This window comes from Bos mutus, chromosome 28 (assembly GCF_027580195.1).
Source record: "Bos mutus isolate GX-2022 chromosome 28, NWIPB_WYAK_1.1, whole genome shotgun sequence".
Taxonomy (NCBI): Eukaryota; Metazoa; Chordata; class Mammalia; order Artiodactyla; family Bovidae; genus Bos; species Bos mutus.
Window position 1 is genome coordinate 11,150,885 of NC_091644.1, and position 27,151 is coordinate 11,178,035.

Here is a 27,151-nt window from a genome sequence, read left to right on the forward strand (position 1 = left end):
CGTCTCCTGCATTTGGAGGCAGATTTTTTTTTTTTTTTAATCAGAAGCCACCAGGGAAGACCCCAGGAAATCTTTGGGCCCCATGGGTTGTCTCTTCTCTCCCAGAGCCACCTGCTACCTTCCCGGGGTCACGGTGTGGGACTCCTCCTAGAGCTGATCACGTGTCCACCCGCCTCACTGTAGACCGGGTGCATGCTGGCCTTGGCCAGGTACCCTGGCCCATTTCTGGGGAGTGCATCCAGGAGAGAAATGTTGCTGGAATGTTCTGGCCTGTCTGTTGTCCATGCTGTTTCTGTCCTCCCCAGACTAGCCTCTCCTCTCCCTGTCCATGCCCCTTCCTCTCCTGAGGCCATGGGGTCCCCCCACTACCCCAGTCAAGTAGGGCAATCTGTGGATGAGGTTTCCACTAACCTGTGTGACAGTGAGTGCTGCCACCTGACTCCCCCGTGGACCTGACATGTCCCTTCTCCTGTTTGAGCTTCTGCCCACATTATGCTTTAAAAAAAGAAAAAAAAAATTGGCCACACTGCAAGGCATGTGGGATCTCAGTACCTCAACCAGGGATCCCCTGCATTAGAGTCTTAACCTCTGGACCAACAGGGAAGTCCTGCCCCATGTTATGAAATGAAATGCTCTGAGGTTGATGAAATCTAAAAGGGTGTTCAGGTGGAACTTGTCCTGCACGCATAAAAATGTGCCTTCCCAGCCCGACTCAGCCACAAACAGTGGACATCAGGAAAGTCCCCTCTTCTTTGACCTATAGTGTCTTCAACTCTAAAGTTATGGGGTGGGTGGGTGGGTGAGGAAGTGGGTACAATAAGCTTCAAGGACACTTCTCACTGTTCCTTTCCTGGATTCTATGAATCCTAATACGAGTGATTAAAAACAAAAAACAAAAAAAACCCCAAAAACTACTTAAAGAAGAATCCCTGAAAATTACTATGCTGTAAGATTTGATTTCTCAGAAATGATCAGGAAGGGAGAATGTGGGACGCCTCAAGGCGGTGTGTGTGGTTTTTCCTTTTTTTTCTTTTTTTACACTCCAGTGAATCAATCTTTGCAGAGAGTATGAAATGAAAATCTGGCACCTTGCAGTAAAATTAGGGCTGGCATCGCTGTCCTAAAAAAAAAAAAAAAAAGACAAAAAGGCAGCCTCAGAAAAATTATGACCAGCTGCCTGCTGGATTCACCCTGCCGAGGAGGAGCCTTGTGACACAGCTTACGACCCCGAGGATTACGGCGGTCCCGACGCTATCATCTTAATTGCGGGAGCAGGACTGCCGCTGGCGGGCTCCCCGAGCCCCCGCGCTCCGGCCCACATGATGCGCCTGGCTCTCAATCTGACGAATTTTTTCTCTCTCACTCTACCTGCTCCAAATTACTTGGTGGAAACGGCAGGCTTCCTGGCTACTACTGTTTTGTTGTTGTTTTTTTTTTCCCCCTTCATTCCTAAATGGGGCTGTGGAAACCCAAAGAGGTGGCAGGGAGGAGAAGGCAACTTATTCTTCAACTCAGAGTCTTCTCCCCAGGTTGCAGGAGAGAATTGGAGAGGGGAACCCTGTCTTTCTGGGCCATGAGCTGGTGAAACGTATGATGGCATCTGAGTATTTGGGAATCATTGGCAATGCCAGGATTTGGACTCAGTCTTGAGACCAAGGGAGCCCCCCAGCATCTCAGGAGACCAGCATCCTCGGGCGGGGATGGATGGAGGAGTACTTCTGGCCCAAGACATCACTGGCCACATGTGCTGGGTGTAGAGTGTGCTCCCAGAGACATTGCTTGGAGAGGAACTGAGGAGAGGAGGACGCCCGAAGCTCTAATCTTGAAACTTGACCTCCAGGTCTGAGCCCCTACATGCTTTACTTGCTCTATATCCTTTAGCGATTTACTTTCCCTCTTAGGTAGCTCAGTCAGTAAAGATTCTGCCTCTAGTACAGGAGACAGGGTTTGATCCCTGGGTTGGGAAGATCCCCTGCAGAAGGAATGGCAACCCACTCCAGTATTCTTGTCTAGGAAATCCCACCGACAAAGGAGCTTGGTGAGCTACAGTCCATGAGGTCACGAGAGTCAGGCGTGACCTAGCAACTAAACCACTGCCACTACCACCCTGGGTCTCAGTTCCCCATTTGAAAATTCTGGGCTTGGAATTTCAGCTGGGGTTGCAAACTAGTGGGCCTGAGATTTAACTTGGAACAATTGCTTTGTTTGGCCTGCATTGTGCTTTTAAACCAAGAAATTAGATATTTCAAAAAATCCAAATTTTTGACTTCTCTTGAAAAATCCAAAGACTTAAACAAAAAAGGTTTGTGTCATCCTGTGGCAAAAAGGAGTCTAGACCTAGAAATTTTCTAGCTGATCCTAAATTCGTCTGGGTCAAGAGTCCCCAAATTGTCAAAGCAATCTTGAAGGAGAACAAAATCATAGGACACACTTCCTGGTTTCAAAAGTTACTACAGAGCTACAATAATCAATGAGCGTGATAGTGGCACAAAGATAGACACACAGATCAGTGGGATAGAACTGAGTGTCTAGAAATACATCCTCACATCCATAGTCAAGGTCGCCATTTTCTTTTTTTTTGGAAGCTAATTACTTTACAATATTGTATTGGTTTTGCCATACATTGACATGAATCCGCCACGGGTGTACCTGTGTTCCCCATCCTGAACCCCCCTCCCACCTCCCTCCCTGTACCATCTCTCTGGGTCATCCCAGTGCACCAGCCCCAAGGATCCTGTATCATGCATCGAACCTGGACTGGAGATCCGTTTCACATATGATAATATACATGTTTCAATGCCATTCTCCCATATCATCCCACCCTCGCCCTCTCCCAGAGTCCAAAAGACTATTCTATACATCTGTGTCTCTTTTGCTGTTTCGCATACAGGGTTATTGTTACCATCTTTCTATATTCCATATATATGCGTTAGTATACTGTATTGGTGTTTTTCTTTTTGGCTTACTTCACTCTGTGTAGTAGGCTCCAGTTTCATCCACCTCATTAGAACTGACTCAAATGTATTCTTTTTAATGGCTGAGTAATACTCCATTGTGTATATGTACCACAGCTTTCTTATCCATTCATCTGCTGATGGACATCTAGGTTGCTTCCATGTCCTGGCTATTATAAACAGTGCTGCAATGAACATTGGGGTGCACGTGTCTCTTTCAATTCTGGTTTCCTCGGTGTGTATGCCCAGCAGTGCAATTGCTGGGTCGTATGGCAGTTCTATTTCCAGTTTTTTAAGGAATCTCCACGCTGTTCTCCATAGTGGCTGTACTAGTTTGCATTCCCACCAACAGTGTAAGAGGGTTCCCTTTTCTCCACGCCCTCTCCAGCATTTATTGCTTGTAGACTTTTGGATCGCAGCCATTCTGACTGGCGTGAAAGGTACCTCACTGTGGTTTTGATTTGCATTTCTCTGATAATGAGTGATGTTGAGCATCTTTTCATGTGTTTGTTAGCCATCTGTATGTCTTCTTTGGAGAAATGTCTGTTTAGTTCTTTGGCCCAGGTTTTGATTGGGTCATTTATTTTTCTGGAATTGAGCTGCAGGAGTTGGTTGTGTATTTTTGAGATTAATTCTATGTCAGTTGCTTCATTTGCTATTAATTTCTCCTGTTCTGAAGGCTGTCTTTTCACCTTGCTTATAGTTTCCTTTTTTGTCAACTAGGGTACCAAGATAGCAAGAGAGGGAAAGAGTAGTCTTTTCAACAAGTGGTGATGGGACAACTGGATATTCATACGAAAAAGAATGAATTTGGATCTCTATCTCACACTGCATATAAAAAAATAATTCAAAATAGGTCAAAGACCAGAATTTAAAAGCTAAAACTACAAGACTTTTAGAAGAAAAAGTAAGTAGAAACCTCCAAGATCACTCATTTGGCAATGGTTTCTTAGATATGACACCAACAACATAAGTGACTCCCCATTAGGTAAGTTGTATTTCAAGAAAATTAAAAACTACTGTGCTGCAAATGATGCCATCAAGAATGTGAAAAGACAACTTACAAAATGGGGAAGATATTTGCGGATTGTGTTATCTGATAAGAGACTTGTAATAAGAGTATATAAGCTAGTCTCACAACTCAATAAGAAGATAATTCAATGTAAAAACAGGCAAAGAATCTACACGGACATTTCTCCAAAGAGGATACACAAATAGCCATGAGGGTGTTCACTATTTTTAGTCAGTAGGGAAATGCAAACCGAATCCTGATGAGACACGACTTCATACCCATTAGGACGGTGATAATAAAAAGCCAGATAAAATAATACATTTTTAGGCTGTGGAAAAATTGGAACTCTTCTACATTGCTGATGGAATGTAAAATAGGCAGCCACTTTGGAAAATGATCTGTCTCCACACCCGTGTTTATGCTCTCTCCCTCCACTTCCCTGGAGTGTCTTTACTTCCCCATACTCCCTAGTGAGACACTACGCACAGGCTCAGCACTTGGGTGGATGGTTCCACTGCACCCCCAGTGGGTCCAGAGTCAGTCTGTGTGTGTGTGGGGTCTGGGAACAAATGAGAGAGGAGGCAATGGGTGGGAGGAGTGATCTCTGATTTAGGAGGTAAGAAAGTCTCCCAAAGTTCCTCGAGACCACAAACCTAAATGCCTAAAGAGGCCAGGCAGGTTTTGGTCATTAGTGAAGCAAAGAGATGGTTGGAGAGCATCAAGGAGTAAAGTCTGTGGCAAACTAGGGAGCATAGGCTCTGTCTAAGAGGAAGCTACCATGATATCCTCCATACTGAGGCCTTGTTAGAAAATGCCCCCAGAAAGGCTTGATCTTTTAATTTTTCAGGAGGAACTGGAAATCTTTATTTGTATATAAAATGTACTGGTTTTAAAAAGCATTGCATAGGACAGATAGAGTTGAGTGATGCTTTTAAAATTTTCATGTACTGGACTAGACTATGTGAGGCCTTTTCTCTAGGTGAGGCCATGAGGCATAAGAGGGTCTGAGAACTGGCCTGAATTCAAAGCACCAGCCTGGCACTCTGGGCATCTCCTGAGCTTCCCTCTTGGACCCTCTTTGTTGAGTAGCAATGATCAGAAGGATGATAGGCAAGAGGGAAGCCAGGAGAAGATTCTCAGATGATGTAGGTTTTGAGAAAGGGGTGGGGTGGGGTGGGGAGAGAGAGAGGAAGAGAGAGGAAGTATGTGGAGATGTTGAAATGGAATGGAATGATGTGAAGCTGATCAATGTGTGGTGGAAAGAGCACTGACTGGACAAAACGTCAAGGGCCCTGAGACTCCGCATTGCTTAAACTCTAGGTGTTGAGACACAGAGGTAGGTAAGTCATGCTTCCTATCTGACAGCAGGCTTAGTATCTTATGCTGGAATTGGATGGAAACCCGTCCTTATCTTATGTGTCTGTGTAGTATCCTGGTTGTCACACCATAGTCAAGGCCTGCCTGCCAAGGAGGGAGCCACTTCTGCTGCCTAGGACCTATATAGAGGTGTCTCTCCATGGAGGAAGGAAGGGACACTTGAGCTGGGTGTAGAAGAATCAGTGGGATCCTGTCATCCAGATAAAGGTGAGCAGGAGGGATATTTTAGGCCTGAAGCTATCAAGGCATGGGGAGGCAGGATCTTCTGAAGTAATATTGGGTTTTGTTCAGAGCCCAGTAGTGGGTGAGCTGGTAACATGGATGGAGAGAATCACGGTGGAAGATGAGACCAGAAAGGAGCATGGATCAGGTCATAAATGCAGTAGTGGGTAAAGGGCTTACTGGTGAAATCCTAGAGGTAGGGAAGAGTCATGGTAGGCTTTGAAGTCAGAAAGAGTCATAATCTCTTTATTGATTCATTCATTCATCAAACATATTTTGAGCACTGAGGACCCTGATGTGAACAAAGCATTCCAACTCCTGCCCTCTTAAAGTTTGTAGTCTAGGGCAGGGGGAAACAAAAATTGATTGAAAAATCACCCAAATAAGTTTGTCACTTAAGACTGTGAAAAAAGCCATGAAGAAAGAGATGACTAAGATATTGTGACTAAGACCTGAGAATGAGGAGGAAGTGGGAGCAGAGGCGGCTGGAAACCCAGGCTGCAGGGACTCCGCATGCATACAGATTTGGATTTTATTCCAAGTGCCCAACACCTTTGCTGTCCCAGGGCAAGACTCAGCCACAACCTTGTTGCAAACCCTGGGCATGCCCTTCACCCCCACCCCCAAATCTCCTCTTCCTTGCCCTCTCAGTCTTGGATTTCATAACTGTATTAGAAACAGGCAGGACAAGTCTACCTCCCGGGCCCCATGAAATCTCTCTAATTTTTTTTTTCCTCCCTGACGCTGACACTCAGCTCACTATCTTAGAAGATGCCTCAGAGTCAACGATAATTTCAAGTGCTGGCCCCTCCGCCTCGCCTCCCTGCCTCTATTCTGGTAGCTCCTCTGTTCCCCTGGCTGCTTCTACCCTTCATCAGTGCAGCCTGGAGGGCGGGAGGGTCACACTGAGGTGTCCTCCTGATTGCTGAGATTCAGATCCTGCCTCAGGAAAGCCCGCTCCCCAAGGGCTGAGGAGAGCTTCTGCGCTTGGGGGGCCCAGAGAGGCTGGGACCTGGCTGTGAGCCTGGACACCTGCCTAGTTCTGAGGGGCAAGCTGGTGACTCTGACAAGGTGTGGGTCACTAGGTGGGGTGGCCAGGGCAGCGCTGGCCTGGAGCCAGGGCCCTGGGTTCTAGCCTTGGCCTCATCCTGGTTCATCGTGCGCCTGGGCAGTCACGGTCCTCTTAGCCTCAGTTTCCTCACCTGGTAAAATGAAGCGGTGGCTCCAGAGAAGCAGTTTTATTAATAATCTGGAAGCCCCTTTTCTTCAAGGAAACTCTTATGTCCTATCCTGATGTATAAGCCAGACGGAAGAAAAGTCCCTCAGTTTTCTGTGACGGGTGAGGGTCTAGGTTGCCACCCTCACACCTGGTCTGGTAGGAGACGTGGGCCGGGAGGTCTCCAGGCCTGTTGTCATGCTCGTGCTGGTTCGTGTGCGCTGTGCTAAGTCGCTTCAGTTATGTCTGACTCTTGGTGACTGCCAGGCTCCCCTGTCCACGTGATTCTCCAGGCAAGAATACTGGAGTGAGTTGCCATGCCCTCCTCCAGGGGATCTTCCGGACCCAGGGATCGAACCAGCATCTCTTACGTCTCCTGCATTGGCAGGCAGGTTCTTTACCACTAGTGCCACGCAGGAAGGAAATACTTGCGACTGTTTCAGGGTTGAAAATGATGGGGCCACATGCTCCGACTGGATGGGTAAGGCAGGGAAGGTCCAGGAGGAGACTACCCGCCCCCTCCATGCTGCCCCCTGGCAACCTGCTCGTGGCATGGAGCACATAGACTGGAGGGGCCTCTGGGATTCAAGAAAAGGCTCTCTCCATTCACATGTCCTCCTGGCTCTGGAGGGAATGGTCTGGTGTGTCTGGGCCTAGTCCTGCTTACTTGCTTCCTGGGGCCTTCTTTTGCAGAGACACCAGCATCCTGCTCCCTACCCCCATCGGTTTGATGGAATGTGGAGGGGAGAACAGCCCAGGCTAAGGCAATGTCTTGAATTATTTTGCAAACACTGTGGGTTCACCAGAGCCCCACATACATCTTGTCCCCAGCACCCTCTCCCTGGATGTGTGAGCCCATATGTTCCTGGGCAAATGTGCTCCGTCTGCTCGGGCTGCATTTGCAATTAGCTCATCAGGATGCTGTTCTCTAATAGCCCTTTGATGTCCAACGAGCCTCCTAAGCCTGTGTGTTTCCTTTCCTTTGAAGCAGGACATGGTGTTTTGCCAGAAGTCAATGAAACGCCCTAGTAGAACAGAACGGTTTAATTCCCTTCTCAGATACAGGGCTGAGGAAGTTCAAATAGGCTTCCGCCCATGTCTGCTCCCCACATCAGCCTGAGGATGCCCATCTTGGAGGCCTGCTGGAGGCCCTCGGAGGCTGGACCTTCCAAGGAGGCTCTGACCACCTCTAATAAGTAGCAGCCCAAACCACTTGGCAGCCTTGGCCTGCCCTTGAGCCCTTCCCTGACTGCATTTGGACTGGCCATGACCCTGACTCCTCAGCTGGCTCTCACCTTGGTTGTCTGTTTCTTCTGACTTGGACCTGGCCCGGCCTGGGCTTCCCTCTTGGGCTCTGGTGCCCTCTCTACCTCTGTTGGGCTACTTTTGGCTTCAGGACTCCTGTCTCAGCCCTGGCAGCTTATGGTGACCCCAATCCAGTAAATGTCTAAGGGACCATCCTCCCAGGGCTGGCTGGGGCTTCAGAGTCAGGCCTGACCCTGAGTGGTCTTCCCGCGCTGGTTCTCACATGAGCATGAGCACCCACATTTCACCTGCTAAGTTCATCTGCATCGTGGGGATTTCAGAGTCCTGCAAATGTCCCTTCCTTGGTGTTTTGGGAGTTGCTAAGGATGTGGTTCCTTTCTGCAGTTTTTGATACAACCATCATTGCTGCTCACTAGGCCTGCTAATCCAGCTGACACAGGGGACTTCCAGCCAGACCAGAGCCTGCTGAGCTGGGCCAGACCAGTTCTCCTGGCAGAGCGCTGCTTCCTTGGAGCTGGACATGCCCAAGCCTGATGCTGGGAGCTGTCCCAGGACCACTAGAAGAGATCTCAGTGGTTCTGCTGCCTGGCTCAGAGCTGGGAGGTGTGGACACAGACCCCCTGCGTGTTCCTTGTAAAGTTAGTTGGAGCATATTCCTTGCTTTGGAGTCGTATTGACTTAGGGATGGAGAGTTCCATGCTGAGTTATTTGAATCCCAGTGAGTTATTTATTCATTGATTGATTCACTCATCAAAACTTGGTTATGCTCCTGTTAGGCGTCTCACCCCATCTGCCCTCATGGAACTTATACTCTAGTGGTGGGTCCACTCCATTACACAAATAAATAGGAAGTATTTATTGCTGGACAGGAGACAGCAAAGCTAGGATGCAAATATGACAGGGAGTGACCGGAGGCCAGTGTAGGTGGTATGGTCAAGGACTTCTTTGAGGAAGTGGCATTGAAGCTGAGACTCAGACGATGAGCAAGGGTCAGCCATGCAAAGCTCTAGAGGGACAGCATTTCCAGAGGAGACAGCAGCAATGCAGAGGCTGGGGCTGGAGATAAGACTGGTAGGTTCAGGATGAGAATAGGGCTGATGTGGCTGAAACGTGGTGAGTGGAAGGGGCAAGCAAGCTGGGATATGGTGAGGAGAGCTTGGGGGTGCTGACCACAGAGGGTCTCATGAATCAAGATAAGAGGTCAGATTTTATTCCAGTGGGAGGGAAAATCCTAGGAGGGCTTCGTGACCAGAGAGACAGGGTTAGATACAACCAGGGCATTTTTAGTTTACTTCTTGAAGTCTCAGTTTTCTCATTTGTGAAATGGACACAATAATACCTCCTCTGTAGGCTGGAATAACGTGTGAGGAGAGAGTACAACTATACAACTACATCATGAATTGTGTGCTGAGATGAATTTTAACAGCTGAGGGTAGCTCTTCCTTTTCAGTTTCCAGGAAACCAAAGTAAAAACAATGTAGGTTTCCCAGTGGTAGGAATCACCCAGCTCAATAGGGGAGACCATTTCTAGCCCTGAATTTAGAAAGGTTTTTATCCCTTGGATGTCCTGTTCTTTATTTTCCACATCACTCCTACGTTCCTGAGACATCTTGCTTGTCTTTAGCCACCGGCTGGTTTAGGACTGACCTGGGGAAGTAGGATCCCTGGCTTTGCTGCAAACTCAAGATTTACCTATAGATCTGGAATTCGTGCCAGTGAGCTACAGCCCTCAGCTTTATCTCCCACAGCCCAAGCCCTGGTCAGAAACTGGCAAGAGGGGCTGCTAATAACCCAGAGCGTCTGCACTGAACCTGGCTCCAGGCACGGGTGTTTACTTCCTGCAAATTTCCTCACTGGAAACCCACTACTAACAAATAATCTATGTGTGTTGTTGGTAAAGATGGAGCAACTGATGATGGTTCAGAGTCGCTGTTGGGCAGTAGCCTGACTCCTGCCATAGTTTGCCCTTTATGAGCGGTGTGATTGGGGAAAATCTCACTCACCTCCTAGAATACAGTTTCCCAGCTGGTCACAAGGGATCAGGATCTCTTTCTGGAGGGCTGTGGTGAAATTAAAGTGAAAGCTCCATTAGGCCTGGCCATGGAAGGGCTCCTCACCCTGTTCTTTTTATTCACAAACGTAGCTGCAGTTGCAGAACCACAGCCAAATTATGAATTAGTGATGCACAGCCTTGTTCCCAGGATAATCAATTGTGGAGTGAGTCTAGATCTTGGCTGGGCAGGTGGCATTTGAACACCCTGGCAAATGACTTGAAAACATGAATGCAGTGGCTTTAAGGCCACTCTAGACTGCTTTCCCAGATTCTCCCAGCAGAAGCAGGGGTGGCGGAAGAGAGGACTCCCTGTATCTGTGGCTGAAAACTGGGCAGGGAGCCCAGGGGGCAGGCACGTGGTTGACTCCTCTCCAGGCAGTTCACAGCCCAGGGCACAGGGCCCAGCACAAGTAGATGCTCAAGGGAGCTGAACATTCGAACATGAGTCCATTTATGGCTAGACTCCAGCAGTTTGTAGCAAGGCGTGGCTGGGTCTTTAAAAATAAACAAATCAAATGTGCACTTTGATACACTTTGGCTATCACCTCACTCATGCCTTTTGCTTAGTCCTGTTCTACTGAACCCATTCACTGCTTAGATACTGCCTCTCCCCTAACCCTCTCACAGACACTCATGCACACTCTTGCACCCCCCACTCACACACACCCTGTACACATACTCAGAGAACAGCACTGCAGAGTGGCTTAGGAGCCCCACTGGGGCAGTTGGAGCTTGCTCCTGATTCTAGCATGCCATTCCTGTGGGACCTTGGGCAAGTAACTTAAGCGCTTTAAGCCCCATCTGCAAAATGGAGAGAAAAATACCCTGCGTAACTGCTGTTGAGAAGAAAGGCATCTAAAGCAGTCATATGGCACCTGGCAGGTAGGAGGTCTCACCAGACACTGGCTCTTCACCCTGCAGTGTCCCCAGGTGCACTTACACACCGCACTCAAGGAAAAGGGCATCGAATCACACAAATAAGAATCAGGGCTTTTGCCCTCTGCGAGCCACTGGACCAGGGGACAAGAGGGTCTGGAACTGGTTGTGGCTGGATGGTGCTGGGCCTTGCTCTTATTTGGGTTGGGGCGTGGCGTGCTGGGTCCATGCTGGGCAGGAGCAGCAGAAGTCTGAGTCTGGAAAGAAATGGACAGAAGCCAACAATGGCCCCTCATCCTCTTGTCAGAAAGCTGTGGAATAAGAGCCGGCTAGCTTTTGCCTCTATCAAGCGGTCTTTTATTTGGAGAGATAACAAAGGACAATTAATATAGCAATTGGGAGCAACCTTTGGTGCTCTGGTAATTTCTCTGCTTTATAATTATTGAACAGTCAGGGTTTTCCAGGCTCCCCATTAAGTCACATTGGAACCAGAAACAGACAGAAAGTGGACACTGCAACTAGAGGCCTTGCTGACCCAAGGAAGGACAGCAATCTGTGATCCCCATGCAAATGCCCGGGGTGGGTGTGGAGCCGTAAAGAAGGGTCCAGTTTGGAAAAGGAGCGTCCCACCTGGGTGGCAGCTAGACCAGCCTGGGAGGAGAGCAGATGCTGTTGCTGATGGAAGGTCTGAGGGGAGCATCTGGCCTCTGATGCTGGCACACACCTCAGAGAAGCAGGCTCTTGGCATGCATGCTCACCCAGCCTGGCACACCTGAGATCAGAAGCCAGCCCTGCTCCATCCGGGGGGATTGGCATTAGTGGAGGCTGGTCCTCTTACCTCACTGAGGGTCACCTCTGCATTCATGCAAGCACCAGCCTATTGCATCCTCCAAGGGCAACACACTTGATGATTTGGGTTTAAGTAGCATCAGAGAGAGAAGGCCAGTTCCCTGCCTGGAGCACCCATTGTGATGGGCCTTCCCCAGCTTCTGTACATCAGGACAGCTCTTCAGACTGTTCACAGCTAGGAGCACCTGCTCTGGCTTTAGTACCCCACTTTAAAAACTTCTCAAAACTCTCCTCTTCCTCCTTCATCATTAACACAGCCTCTATTTATTCAGCCCCTCCAAGGTGCCAGGGTAGGCACACCACCCACAGTATCTTATGAGATCCCCAAAACAACTCTTATGGAGGACTTACTATGGTGTCTGCCTAGTGGAGAAGAGACTAGTATTCCCCAAGGTGATGTCACTTACCTATGGCCGTGTTGCTAATGAGTTGCACAAACAGGTAGACCTATATCTGCTGCTGCTGCTGCTGCTAAGTCACTTCAGTCGTGTCCAACTCTGTGCGACCCCACAGACGGCAGCCCACCAGGCTCCCCGGTCCCTAGGATTCTCCAGGCAAGAACACTGGAGTGGGTTGCCGTTTTCTTCTCTAATGTGTGAAAGTGAAAAGTGAAAGTGAAGTCGCTCAGTCGTGTCTGACTCTTAGCGACCCCATGGACTGCAGCCTACCAGGCTCCTCCACCCATGGGATTTTCCAAGCAAGAGTACTGGAGTGGGGTGCCATTGCCTTCTCCCAGACCTATATCTACCCGACTGCAAAGCCATAGCCCTAAACACTGGGCCACATGGCCTCTTCCTGATTGTTGCAAAATGGATGAGAGCTAAGTTAGCAGCACAGACTGCAGTCAGCTTACATGGGAGGAAGGGTGTTTGGAATTCTGGCCCATTGCTTCTCGGCCCTTTGGCGAAGAGCAAGTCTGGAATTCTGGCCCAGCCACCGCTTGCCACCTGTCACCATGCCATATTGGGGTACTGGACAGCTCTGCTGTAGCCGCCTTGAGAAACTTTTAACAATGCCTGTATCTTTGTGTCACCGAGTCCTGAGTGGGAGCATCCTGCTGGCCAATTCTAAACCCCATTCTCCTGTCCTGGAAGCTGGGAAAAGAAATATCCACTTCCTGGACAATATGTGGGGAATTGAAACCCCATACCCCACATTCTTTGGGATTCTCTCAAAGAGAAATAATGTCTGAATGCTGGGAACCACAAGCAAAAAGTCAGGTGTCTAGTTCAGAAGAAGCATCTTCCCCACTCCCACCTTCTAACACATTGGAAACATGCGCAGATGATCTGGGATATCTGTAGTCTTGTGGGGAGATGGAAGCACATGCTGCACAGCCTCCACCTGAGGTTCCCATCTCTCTACTTTCCTTTATGGGTGGAGACGTTGGAGCTCAGAGAGGTTTGTGCACCTGCAGAAAGTCAAACAGCTTCTTAGTGGCATCATTTTATAAATAAAAATTCCATTCATGTATACCAGCTTGGGTTGGCTGGTCTGAATCAGTGAATATTGGATGAAATGTCTTTCCCTCCTTCCTCCATCCCTTTCTTTCTTAGTTCAGTTCAGTTCAGTCACTCAGTTGTGTCTGACTCTTTGCGACCCCATGAATCGCAGCACGCCAGGCCTCCCAGTCCATCACCAACTGCCGGAGTTCACTCAAACTCATGTCCATCGAGTCAGTGATGCCATCCAACCATCTCATCCTCTGTCGTCCCCTTCTCCTCCTGCCCCCAGTCATTCCCAGCATCAGGGTCTTTTCAAATGAGTCAGCTCTTCGCATTAGGTGGCCAAAATGTTGGAGTTTCAGCTTCAATATCAGTCCTTCCAATGAACACCCAGGACTGATATCCTTTAGAATGGACTGGTTGGATCTCCTTGCAGTCCAAGGGACTCTCAAGAGTCTTCTCCAACACCATGGTTCAAAAGCATCAATTCTTCAGCGCTCAGCTTTCTTTATAGTCCAACAATTACATCCATACGTGACTACTGGAAAAACCATAGCCTTGACTAGACAGACCTTTGTTGACATAGTAATGTCACTGCTTTTTAATATGCTGCCTAGGTTGGTCATAACTTTCCTTCCAAGGAGTAAGCGTCTTTTAATTTCATGGCTGCAGTCACCATCTGCAGTGAGTTTGGAGCCCCCAAAAATAAAGTCTGACACTGTTTCCCCATCTATTTGCCATGAAGTGATGGGACCAGATGCCATGATCTTAGTTTTCTGAATGTTGAGCTTTAAGCCAACTTTTTCACTCTCCTCTTTCACTTTCATCAAGAGGCTCTTTAGTTCCTCTTCACTTTCTGCCATAAGGGTGGTGTCATCTGCATATCTGAGGTTATTGATATTTCTCCCAGCAATCTTGATTCCAGCTTTTGCTTCCTCCAGCCCAGCATTTCTCATGACGTACTCTGCATATAAGTTAAATAAGCAGAGTGATGATATACAGCCGTGGTATACTCCTTTTTCTATTTGGAACCAGTCTGTTGTTCCATGTCTAGTTCTAACTGATGCTTCCTGACCTGCATACAGGTTTCTCAAGAGGCAGGTCAGGTGGTTTGGTATTCCCATCTCCTTCAGAATTTTCTACAGTTTATTGTGATTCACACAGTCAATGGCTTTGGGATAGTAAATAAAGCAGAAATAGATATTTTCTTGAAACTTTCTTGCTTTTTCAGTGATCCAGCGGATGTTGGCAATTTGATCTCTGGTTCCTCTGCCTTTTCTAAAACCGGCTTGAACATCTGGAAGTTCACAGTTCACGTATTGCTGAAGCCTGGCTTGGAGAATTTTGAGCATTACTTTACTAGTGTGTGAGATAAGTGCAATTGTGTGGTAGTTTGAACATTCTTTGGTATTGCCTTTCTCTGGGATTGGAATGAAAACTGACCTTTTCCAGTCCTGTGGCCACTGCTGAGCTTTACAAATTTGCTGACATATTGAGTGCAGCATTTTCACAGCATCATATTTTAGGATTTGAAATAGCTCAACTGGAATTCCATCACCTCCACTAGCTTTGTTTGTAGTGATTCTTCCCAATGCCCACTTGACTTCACATTCCAGGATGTCTGGCTCTAGGTGAGTGTGAGTGATCACACCATCATGATTATCTGGGTCGTGAAGATCTTTTTTGTACAGTTCTTCTGTGTATTCTTGCCACCTCTTCTTAATATCTTCTGCTCTGTTAGGTCCATACCATTTCTGTCCTTTATTGAGCCCATCTTTGCATGAAATGTTCCCTTGGCATCGCTAATTTTCTTGAATAGATCTCTAGTCTTTCCCATTCTATTGTTTTCTTCTATTTCTTTGCACTGATCGTGGAGGAAGGCTTTCTTATCTCTCTTTGCTATTCTTTGGAACTCTGCTTCAAATGGGTATATCTTTCCTTTTCTCCTTTGCTTTTCACTTCTCTTCTTTTCACAGCTATTTGTAAGGCCGCCTCAGACAGCCATTTTGCTTTTTTCGTTTCTTTTTCTTGGGGATGGTCTTGATCCCTGTCTCCTGTACAATGTCACGAACCTCCGTCCATAGTTCATCAGGCACTGTGTCTATCAGATCTAGCAAGCCCTATGATAAATGCTCTGGGGATACAGATAAGTATGAAACCTGGTCTCTGAGATCTCAGAGTCATCCAGGGACTCCCGGGATTTTGGAATGGTGAGCCGAGGGCACTGAGAGCAAGTTCTGCCAGTTTAGACAATGACTTATGTCTCCTCATCCTCTTGCTTGAGGCCAAGGGGCCTCTGAGCCATAAGAGGACCTCATCCAGTTGTAAGGAAGAAAGCTGACAATTTCTCAAGGATGATTAGGGACAGCGTTGCTGGCAGAAGGGCATGAATGGCATGTGGCCCACCTTTGGGGGATGCTAGTGACACACCAGTCCTTGTGCCACAGAGAAGATCTGTTTCCTTGTCTGTGAGGACTATGGTCAGACTTACTATATGGTGTTTTTTGTGGGGGTTACATGGTGTACAGTGATTAGAGTGCTTTGTAAACTCTGAAGCATGTACATTCTTGTTACTAACATTTTGGGAAGCTAGAGGTTCAAGGATGCCAGTTCCTCTGAGACTTGCGAAGGTTTGAAGGGCCTGGAGCTCTGAGAAGGCCTGGATTTCAATTCTAAATCTGTATGGTTTTGCTGCTCTAAGGCAAGAAACTTGCAGAAAGCAAGTGACATCATGGAGCCATGGAAAGATCCTTGGATGGGAGCCTATGATCTGGGCTGCATCCTAGGCTGTGTGGTTATGGAACCTTGGGCCAGTCTCCACTGATTCTTGGATCCCAGTTTCCTCATCTGTAAAGTGAGGCAAGAGATAGAGGGACCATAGGGATGATTGAAACAACAGAGCAGTCATGAGTTCAGGGTCTGAACTGAGACCTGAGTTCAAATTCCAGGGTCTCCACACGGGAGTCATGAAAATTACTTAACCTCCTCCTCCTCCCTCCTGGGCCTCAGTTTCCTCATCTGTATAATGGTACATTAGCCTCTTTTGAGGTTAGCATGGACATCCAGAGAGCCAGTGGGTGGCAAATGCTGAGTATGGTTCTGGCTGTGAGTGCTGAACACTTGAGCAGTTTTGTCGCTGACACTGATTTTTTCTTCCTCGGACATGCTCTGTTTCTGTGGGTAGGGATAGAATGTTTTACAGTGGAGCAAATTGCCCTGGAGTAAATGAGCCGGGGCATGGCACCCAGGGGAGGAGGGCAGCAGGGGGTTACATGCTTGTTTACTTGGCATTAGCACACTGACACTCCCCTCCTCAGGAATCCAGACAGAGCCTCTAAGCTTACCCACATTCAGAGGGCGTTGGGAGGCTCACACTTATATTTCTAAATTCCTCCATCCTGGGAAAGCCCCCAGGCAGCTTCCATGCCAAAGCCACTCCTGGTGATTAGGGGTGACTAGGGGTGAGTGATGGCCGTGGGGGTTAACGGTGCCTGATCAACGTGGGGTGAGGTGCACGCTCACTGGTGCAGGGACAGCAGGTGAAGGGTACTTTGTTACCACGTATGACTGGTTCCTTGGCTGCTTCAACGTCTGCCCTTGTGCACGCAGAAGCTAATAAGCAATTCCCTCTATTTTGCCCCTGGGGGTGCCTCTCGAGGAGGGAAACTATTGATTTTTAACACTGGACACAGAAACTCTAAGCTATTCCCTGTATTCCTTGGTCCCAGTGGTGCCCTGATGGGCAGAGTTGGCCATTTCAGACATCAGACGCTGAGGCAGCCAGGGCAGAGTCATCACCTTGCCACGGGGGAGTGGAGGGACCTTGGTTTCTTCTGTGCTGGTCCTACTGATTGGGTTGCCGGCCGTCTAGATCCACCCTTGTCCAGTCCTCTGCCTTTCCAGAGCTCGTGCGGAACGGACTGCTGAGCTATTGAAGGGAGTGAGATCCAGGTCTGGGAGAGAGGGGGCTGGTTCTGGGGAGTAGAGTGAGCACTGGATGTGGATTCTGACCTCTGAGGATAGATCTAGGGCTACAGCCATCACTTTATTTCCTCCAAGTATAGTTCACATTAGAAAAGTGAGGGGTCAGTGCCCACCGTGCATGAACCCGTAGAAGACAGATGGATGAGTTTCTTGCACATTAGCCGTGGCTCTTACTGTGACCCAGGGCATCTATAGTGTGTGTGTTAACTTGCTATAGCATCAAGCATCCCTGGGCCATCAGGTTGGGTGGAGACTTCCCTAGCTGGAGTCCCACCTGCTCATTTTATGGGTGGGGAGTCTGAGGCCCAGAGAAGATGAGTTACAATGAATCTTCTTGTTTCCTGCCTCAATCCCTGTCTGCCATTTCTGAAATACCAGCCCTCAGAGCAAACACTCAAAGTGCTTTCTTCTCTTTGCTTCTGCTTTCTAAAGCGTCTAAATATATTTCACTTTTATAATTAGAAAAAGAGCTATTACAATAATGCAAATCCATGTCCAATTTTTCTTTTCAAGGAAATGCAGAGAAGTAAATGTTTCAAGGGCTTCTGAAGAAGGCACAACATTTAGCAAATAATAATTACATCAAGCTTATGATCTATATGATTTTAAAGACATTTTAGTGATCTTTCCCCATGGACTGTGGGAGAAACCTAAACTCCTCAACCCAACATCTAAAACCTTTTCCTGTCTGTTCATAACCACGCATTTCCCAGTCCCATCAGTATTCACACATCCTCTGCTCAAAGCAGCCCCCTATCAGCTTTTTCTCCCTCCAACCCTGCATGCCGTTCTTCTAATTTCCAGTTACTACCTCTGAACTTTCTTCTTTTAATTAAAAAAAAATTAGCAATAAAGTCATTTCCTCATCTCACTTAAAAAGTCTGAAGGTGGGCAGGGGTTAATGATGGTGTCAAGGTCCAGGCTGTTTCTGCTTCAACATCCCCAGCATGCTACATGTATACACTCATGTTTATTGCCTCATGGTCACAATGGCAGCACAGCCTCAAGCATCAGCTCTGTGTTCAAGGCAAAAAAAGGGAGAAGAGAAGCACTAGCAAATCTATGTCATCAAAAAGGTGAAAGCTCTCCCAGAAGCCCCAAGCTGACTTTCTGAGATGGCCAGAACTTATCACGTGAGCACTCCTAGCTGCAAGGCAGTCTGGAAAAGTAAACATCAGCCAAAGGGAATGTGATTGCTCGATTGACCCAGACAAACCATGATTCATCTCTAAGGGCTAGGGTGCACTGTCATTCTGAACAAAATCAAAGTTTTGATAGCAAAGAAGTGCAGAGTAGCTTTTGGGGAGGCATTTTCAGGTGACTTCCTGGGCACTGCGGTTTGTGACTAAAAACCCCTCTGTTCTTGATCTTACCCACATCCACATGGGTAATTCCATCTAATGACCCACCAATCCACTGATTCTCAATTTATCATGAGAGGCCAATACTTCCTGGGTCGGTCTCCTGAGTTCCAAAGTCCTCATCCAACCCTGGCCATAGGAACCCACTCCCCCTTGCCCACCACCTGGCACAATTCCCCCAGCAGACCCCTCATCCCGAGTCTTACTCTCTGAGTTCAACCCTGCGTCTTCAGATCTTTTCACTCTTTAAGCCTGTGTTCGTTTTAATTGTGCGTGCATGCTAGGTTGCTTCAGTTGTGTCTGACTCTTTGCGACCCTTTGGACCATAGCCCTCCAGGCTCCTCTGTCCATGGGATTCTCCAGGCAAGATTGCTGGAGTGGGTTGCCATGCCCTCCTCCAGGGGATCTCAACTCAGAGATGGAACCTGCGTCTCATACGTCTAGCCTGCACTGGCAGGCAAGTTCTTTACCACTAGTGCCCCCTAGTTAGTTTGACTCTAACCAACTCTTCTATCCTCTAACCCAGAGTTGCAAAAATTTTCTTAAAGGGCCAGATAGTAAACATTTTGGGCTTCCCTGGTAGCTCAGATGGTAAAGAATCTGCCTCCAATATGGGAAGCCTGTGTTTGATCCCTGGGTCATGGCGGGCTATACAGTCTCTGTTGTAACTACTCAGCTCTGCCTTTGTAACAGAAAAGCAGCCAGAGACACTGCATAAAGAATGGGCATGGCTTTGTCTAATAAAACTTTATTGACCAAGCAGGCAGTGGGTTGCATTTGGTCTCAGGGCATAATTTTCTGATCCTTGCCCATCCCTTCCTGCTGCCCTCACTTGGATAGCTCAACTAGGCTTCTTGGAATTTTGCTTCCACCCTCCTCTTCAGACCCCTTGGCATCTTTACCACCATACTTAATCACATCCATTGTGATCTAGCTGATCTTTAATGAGACTTCTGGATGCCAAGCTCTAGGCTAAGTGGTTTATCTATGAGGTGGAAAACTGTAATCCCATTTGTCTGATGGAGCTCCAATGAGACAGAGGAACTTGCCCAAAGTTGCACCATAGTGAGTGTCCTCCAAATCCATACCACAGGCCAGCACACTGAGCTGCTCCTTCCCCCACGGGTGGCCTCCTCCTGCCAGACGTGACCCAGGGTCTGTAGGAGTCCCCGGTCTGCTGATGGAGAGGTCTAGACTTTCACCTGAGCCCCTGGACCCTGACGTGTTCATGGTACAGTCTCAGCTGAACCCTCGGCAAAGCCAGCCGTCTTTCCTGGGCTCAATCCCTCCTACTCTACTTACGACTACCCTTTGCCCTCTCCTACCTTCATCATCACCCGAGGAGGTCACTGAAGACAGCGAAGCCACCATGTAAAAACAGTCGCTTGGCTTCTGCCTCCCTCCCCACCCTCTCATTTCTGTGTCAGACCCTCTTCCTCTCCATCTCAGAGCAGATCTCCTGATCAGGTCTTAACTTGGATCACAGAGCCCATCTTTCCCTGCCTCGCTTTGTTGACTACTCCTGGTTTCCTGAGCAGTCCCTCACCACTGTCTGTAACCCTACCCTGTCTCCCTCATCTTAAAGCAATAAACAAACATAGAATATAACAGCCCTCAGCTCAGTGTGCCCTCTAGACATCGCTCCTTTTGTCCCCTTCCTCTCACAGCCGAGCGTCCAGACATAAGAGCCTCCCCTCATGATCTCTGCTGTCTCATCTCCCATTAACCCTCAAACCTGCTGAAATCATGTGTTCCCTTTCTGTACCTCCCTGAAATTGCTCCCACCGAGGTCACCACATGGCCTCCTGATTGCTGAGTGCCAAGGGCTTTTCAGTGCCCCATCTCACCTGGCCCCTCTGTGCCACGTGACCCTGCATCACATTTCCTGCTTCTTAAGACCGCGTGCTCCCTGGTCCATCATCCTCGTGATGCTCATCCTCAGTGTCCTTGCTGGTTGCCCTTCCTCAGCCTTTCGCATTGGCTTTATTCTCTCAGGGGCTCCTTCCCTGGCATACCTTCTCTCTGGGTGAGTCTGACAGTTCTCAGCCTCGGGGATCACTCCTCTCCGGTTATCTCTCCAGTGGATCTCTCTAGTGCAGTTCTCCCTGCTGAGCTTCAGACCCAAATATCTGAAGGCTTCTAGAAACTTCCAGCTGGATCAACACGCCAACCTTGACCTTAAGATCTCTTCCCCACCTGATCCTGCTCCTCCTGGAAGCCTTGTTACCCCAGTGGCTGCAGTATCAATTCAGTCATACAAGCCAAGAGTTGAAAGATATCCTAAGAGTGTCTCTATCTCTCAGTCCCCACATAATATTGGGAGCCAGATTCTGTAGATTCTTCCTTTTTTGTCTCTCCAAATCCAATCCATCCCTTCCTACTCAGCGCTTCTGTTTACATGTCTCTTGGGAATAATGTAATTGTTTGCCTCAGTGTCTACACTTGGGCTGCTGGCAACAATCATTCCGATGCATGGCTTCCACTCCTCATGGATGCTGGTTTTCAAGGGCAGCAAGATGCTCCCCAAGGCTCAGGATTCCTTCATTTGGGGTTAGTTGACCCCTTTTCTCAACCTCTGACCCAAACAACTGACTCACTCCAGGAACTGGATTGGCCACAAACTCTGCCTGCCTTCTCCCAGGCTACTCTGAAAAAAAACCCCTAGGCTCACTCAAGATCTTTCTGCTGCTGCTGCTGCTGCTAAGTCACTTCAGTTGTGTCCGACTCTGTGCGACCCCATGGACTGCAGCCCACCAGGCTTCTCCGTCCATGGGATTCTCCAGGCAAGAACACTGGAGTGGGTTGCCATTTCCTTCTCCAATGCATGAAAGTGGAAAGTGAAAGTGAAGTTGCTCAGTGGTGTCTGACTCTTAGTGACCCCATGGACTGCAGCCTACCAGGCTCCTCCATCCATGGGATTTTCCGGGCAACAGTACTGGAATGGGGTGCCATTGCCTTCTCCCCAAGATCTTTCTACCCCTCCTTTTGAACTTTAATGAACTAGTCCAATATGAAATGGGTCACTACACACGTGGTAAACCACTCAGATATTAAAGATATAAATAGACAAAGAACTCTTCTTCTCCCCAGAAACATCTGACCATCCCAGTTTTCCTTGGCAGGGGAAATGACTGTTACCACTTCTGTAGTTTTTCAGAAATGCCACTTTATTCACATGCACAGACGTGAGCATTTCCAGCCTGCATTATGCAGCTCCAGAGTCACATGTGATTATTTAAATTTAGATCGATATTAATTAAAATTGAAATTAGAAATTCAGTGCCTTATTCACACTGGCTGCCGAACAGCTTCACTAGGTGAAGGTGGCTCGTGGCTACCCTCCTGGACTGTCCCAGTCCATCAGCACAGAAAATCCTAGTGGATAGCATCCAGTTCATGCAGTACTGTACGTCTTGATTTTGTAAGAAAAAAAAGAAAAGGATTTTCTCTTAATGCCTCTACCTCATTCTTTAACTTTACTGCATATTACTAGCTGGTTAACCAAGGTCCTTAGTGATGGACATTAGGTTGCTTTCAGGCCTTTGCTGTTACAAACACTGTTACCACAGACCTCATATACACACGTATTTATGTCCATGCATGAATGTGTCTACAGGATGCAGTTCTACAAGTAGACTTGCAGGTTCAAAAGGTTTGCACATTTTTACATGTTTATTGGAAAGTTTTTCCTTATATGACAGTTACTCCATACCAGCAATTCTTCTTCAACTTCTTCAACAATGCACGTTACTGAGTTTTTTGGTTTTCAATGTAATAGGTGAAACATTATACCACATTATTGTTTTACTTTACATATTTAAAAATATGACAGATTATAGGTCATTTATGTTTGTGTTTTTTTCTCTGAAAAGCTCTTGCCCTTCCTTTTACATTGAATTGTTACTGTTGTTGTTTTTCTTATTGATTTATAAGATCTCTCTCCATATATTAGCTCATTGTCAGATGGGTTAATTACAATTCTTGTAATCTGGGTTTGTTTCCACTCTTTCTCCTTGCCAGGAAAGAACTGTTTCATGCTAATGTGACTAGCTTATCGGTATTTTAGTGGCTTCTGAATTTTGTCTTAGAAAAGCCTTCTTTAATGTTACGAAACGTACTCCTATTTTCTTTTATTTATTTTATTGCTTAACTCTTTTCTTCCAACTTATCAATGTGGTGGTGGCATACTATCCTTTAGAAATATATTTGTGTTCTCCTTGCTCATATTTTCTTTATGGTTTTGGATTTATATTGTCTGAAAGATAGGACTATAGTTTTTTGGTGGTGGTGTTTTTTTTTTTTTTTTAGATTTTGTTTCTACCATTATATTGAATTTTTAGATTCATTTTATTTACTTTTTTAAAACAATTTGATTTATTTACTTGTTTTTGGTTGCCCTGGGTCCTCGCCACTGTGCGGGCTTTGTCTAGTTGCAGGGAGCGGGGCCCCTTTCCAGTCACAGCGTGCAGGTTTCTCTCTGGGGTGGCTTCTCTGGCTGCAGGACACAGGCTCTAGGCTGCTTGGGCTTCAGCAGTTGCAGCTCACGGGCTCTAGCGCACAGGCTCAGTAGTTGAGGTGCCCGGGTCTAACTGTTCCACGGTATGTGGGATCTCCCTGGATCAGGGATCGAACCTGTGTCTCATGTGTTGGCAGGCAGATTCTTCACCAGTGAGCTACCGGGGAAGCCCTTTAGGTTCATTTTAGATTCTCTTTGTTCCTCCCTGCAGTGTTCAGGAACACTTTCAACAGCATTGTTGTCCTCTGCTTCTTGAACTTGTGATGGACTTTTACCTGTGAAGCTGTCTGAGTCTAGTACTTTAATGGCTAGCAGCTCTTTGAATGCTTTCTCAGTTTCTTCTTTGGCGATTGGACTATTTAGATTCCCTATCTTTTCTGAGGTTACTTTGCATCATTTGTATTTCTAGAAAACCACTGGTTTTGTTCAAGTGTTCAGATCTATTTTCAAAACTGAGTAACACTATCATTCTTTTCATTTCCTCTCTATGTGGTTATTTTCTGGTTTTCATTTTTAATTACATGTGTTTGTGCTTTTTTCCTTGATTCATTTAGGTAGTAGTATATCTATTTTTTTTTCTTCACAATATCCAAGCAGACACAGGTTCAAGGCTCATTTCTGGTTTCGACTTCCTCTTATGAGCTGTGTCTATCACAACAAACTGTGGAAAATTCTTAAACAGGTGGGATTACCAGACCACCTGACCTGCTTCCTGAGAAATCTGTATGCAGGTCAAGAAGCAACAGTTAGAATTGGAGGAACAACAGACTAGTTCCAAATTGGGAAAGGAGTACCTCAAGGCTGTATGTTGTCACCCTGCTTAATTAACTTATATGCAGAGTATATCATGCAAAATGCTGGGCTGGATGAAGCACAAGCTGGAATCAAGATTGCTTGGAGAAATACCAATAACCTCTGATATGCAGATGATACCACCCCTTGGACTGCAAGGAGATCCAACCAGTCCATTCTGAAGGAGATCAGTCCTGGGATTTCTTTGGAAGGAATGATGCTAAAGCTGAAACTCCAGTACTTTGGCCACCTCATGCGAAGAGTTGATTCATTGGACAAGACCCTGATGCTGGGAGGGATTGGGGGCAGGAGGAGAAGGGGATGACAGAGGATGAGATGGCTGGATGGCATCATTGACTCGATGGATGTGAGTCTGAGTGAACTCCGGGAGTTGGTGATGGACAGGGAGGCCTGGTGTGCTGCGATTCATGGGGTTGCAAAGAGTCGGACACGACTGAGTGACTGATCTGATCTGATGGCAGAAAGTGAAGAGGAACTGAAGAGCCTCTTGATGAAAGTGAAAGAGGAGAGTGAAAAAGTTGGCTTAAAGCTCAACATTCAGTAAACTAAGATCATGGCATCTGGTCCCATCACTTCATGGCAAATAGATGGGGAAACAATGGAAACAGTGACATACTTTATTTCCTTGGGCTCTAAAATCACTGCAGAGGGTGACTGCAACCATGAAATTAAAAGAAGCTTGATCCTTGGAAGAAAAGCTATGACCAACCTAGATAGCATATTAAAAAGCAGAGACATTACTTTGCCAACAAAGGTCCATCTAGTCAGAGCTATGGTTTTTCCAGTAGTCATGTATGGATGTGAGAGTTGGACTATAGAGAAAGCTGACTGCTGAAGAAATGATGCTTTTGAACTGTGGTGTTGGAGAAGATTCTTGAGAGTCCCTTGGACAGCAAGGAGATCCAACCAGTCCATCCTAAAGGAAATCAGTTCTGAATATTCATTAGAAGGACTGATTCTAATATTCATTAGAAGGTGAAGCTGAAACTCCAATACTTTGGCCACTGATGCAAAAAACATACTTATTGGAAAAGACCCTGATGCTGGGAAAGATGGAAGGCAGGAGGAGAAGAGGGCGACAGAGGATGAGATGGTTGGATGGCATCACCGACTCGATGGACATGAGTTTGAGTAGGCTCCGGGAATTGGTGGACAGGGAAGCCTGGCGTGCTGCAATCCATGGGGTCGGAAAGGGTCGGACACGACTGAGTGACTGAACTGAACTGAACTGATGACCTGTGTCTACACTGCCCTCTTGAAACCTCAGAGTAATGTCCAGAGCCCTGATCTCTGCATACAGCCCTTCCATCTCTCTTCCTGGCTGTGGCCTTGATTTCTTTGGCTGCAGATGTTTCCATACTTCACAGCATTCTCTGGCCCCCAGATCTATGGCCGCACTGCTTCTGGTGCCTGAAATGCCTTTCTGTCCTTTCTCTTAACCTCCACTCAGCGAGCTCCTACTCATTCTTATGAACTTAGCCCCCATGCCCCTTCTAGAAACTTGAATTTCTGATGGCCCACCTTGGTGGGGCCCTCCTGTGGGTTCTCATCCCAGCCTGGCCACCCTCTCCCGGCCCCTGAGCATGTCTGCTTGCACATCTGACTTCCACACTAGAGTGTGAGAGCTCTGGACGCAGAGGGCTGTATTCTCCATCTCTGCATCCCCAGTTCCTAACACGGGGCCTGGCCAAGAGTCGGCAGGCTGCAGCGCTTGTGGAAGACAGACAGGAAGGCTGTAGATAAACACAAACTATACAAAAAAACACATCCGGGGATTCTCACAGGGATTTTCCCTGTTGGCATCTTCTCTGCTCCCAGCCCTCCTGGAAACAGCTGAAATCCAGGCCTGTAATTCTTACACCAGTTATATTGAAATATTCAATGTCTAGAGAACAGCATTTGTTCAGCACTGGGCTTAGGGGCTGTCAGCACCCCGCTTACATGCTTCCATGTTTCCAAGGCTGAATTTGTCAGCTCCAGCTCGCATGCCTGGCTGATAAGCAGGGAGCCTCACTCGCTGCTAGAGCAGACTTTCCTGATGGTCCCGGGGGCTGCCGCATTTCCTGGCCTTCCATTAAATCCAATGCATATTTTCAAAACACCTATTTTGCACCCAGCTCTCTGCTCTTATTGGTGGTGTCCTGTCTGCTTGAAGAGACAACAAAGATATTGAAATGAGAGAGGAGTGGACTGGAGGGGAGAGTAAGGATGAGTGAGAGAAGAGGTTGATACGGCTGAAGGTCCCAGGCCTTCTGTTCCAGCTCATTTTGAGCTAATCCTCAAAGCTTGGCCTTCGTGGTTGTTTTCCTGCTTCTCTTCTTTCTTTTTTTCTTTTCTTGGCCACTCTGTGCAGCTTGCAGGATCTCAGTTCCCCCACCAGGGATTGAACCCAAGCCACGGCAATGAAAGCCTGGAATACTAATCACTAGGCCACCAGGGAAATCCGTTCCCGCATCTCTGCTGATGGGTGATGGCCAGGCCTCTCTGATCACTCAGTATTCTGAATACTGCTTCTTCCCTTCATACATAGACAGTAGGTTGGCCTTCAATCCAAAAGAAATGGAGAAGCATGACGGTGTTCCTAGGAGGGAGTGAGGTGATCAGATTTAGGTTTAGAAAGATGGAGTTGGCTGTCGCTGGAGAATGGGTTGGAGGTGGAGTGAAGGAGACAGGGAGACCATGGGAGGCTGTTCCAGTCTTCTTGGGGATAGATGTGGGTAGCCCGCAGCACAGTAGAACTACAGGAGTGGAGAAGGGAAAAGATTCAAAGTGTGTCTGAGATGATCTTCCTTTTTTTCCTGGTAGGACTGAGTTCAGAGGGAGAGGGAGCCATCAAGGCAGACATGGGAAGGGTTTATTTGGGGAGGGAGCTGGTCCCCACAGAGGAAAGGAACACTTTAGCAAAGATGCTTCAGAAGAACACTGGCCACCTCTGAGAATGCTTGCCTGCTTACTTTTTTTTTTAAGCCATAGCTACCAAATGTATAGTGGTTTTCCTAGATACTGGGGAAGATATAGGGAAAATCTTTCCCATATCTAAGCTACGAATGTCCCATCTTCGATGCTGTAGCTCCATGGAAGTCAGGGCCATTTGTGAGCACAAACCCTAAATTTCCTTTGCACAGTGACTCACCATTCATCTACCGAGTCCCTCCTAGTGACTGGGCCAGGCAGCATTGTTACTCTGAATCACCCTATGGGTGAAAT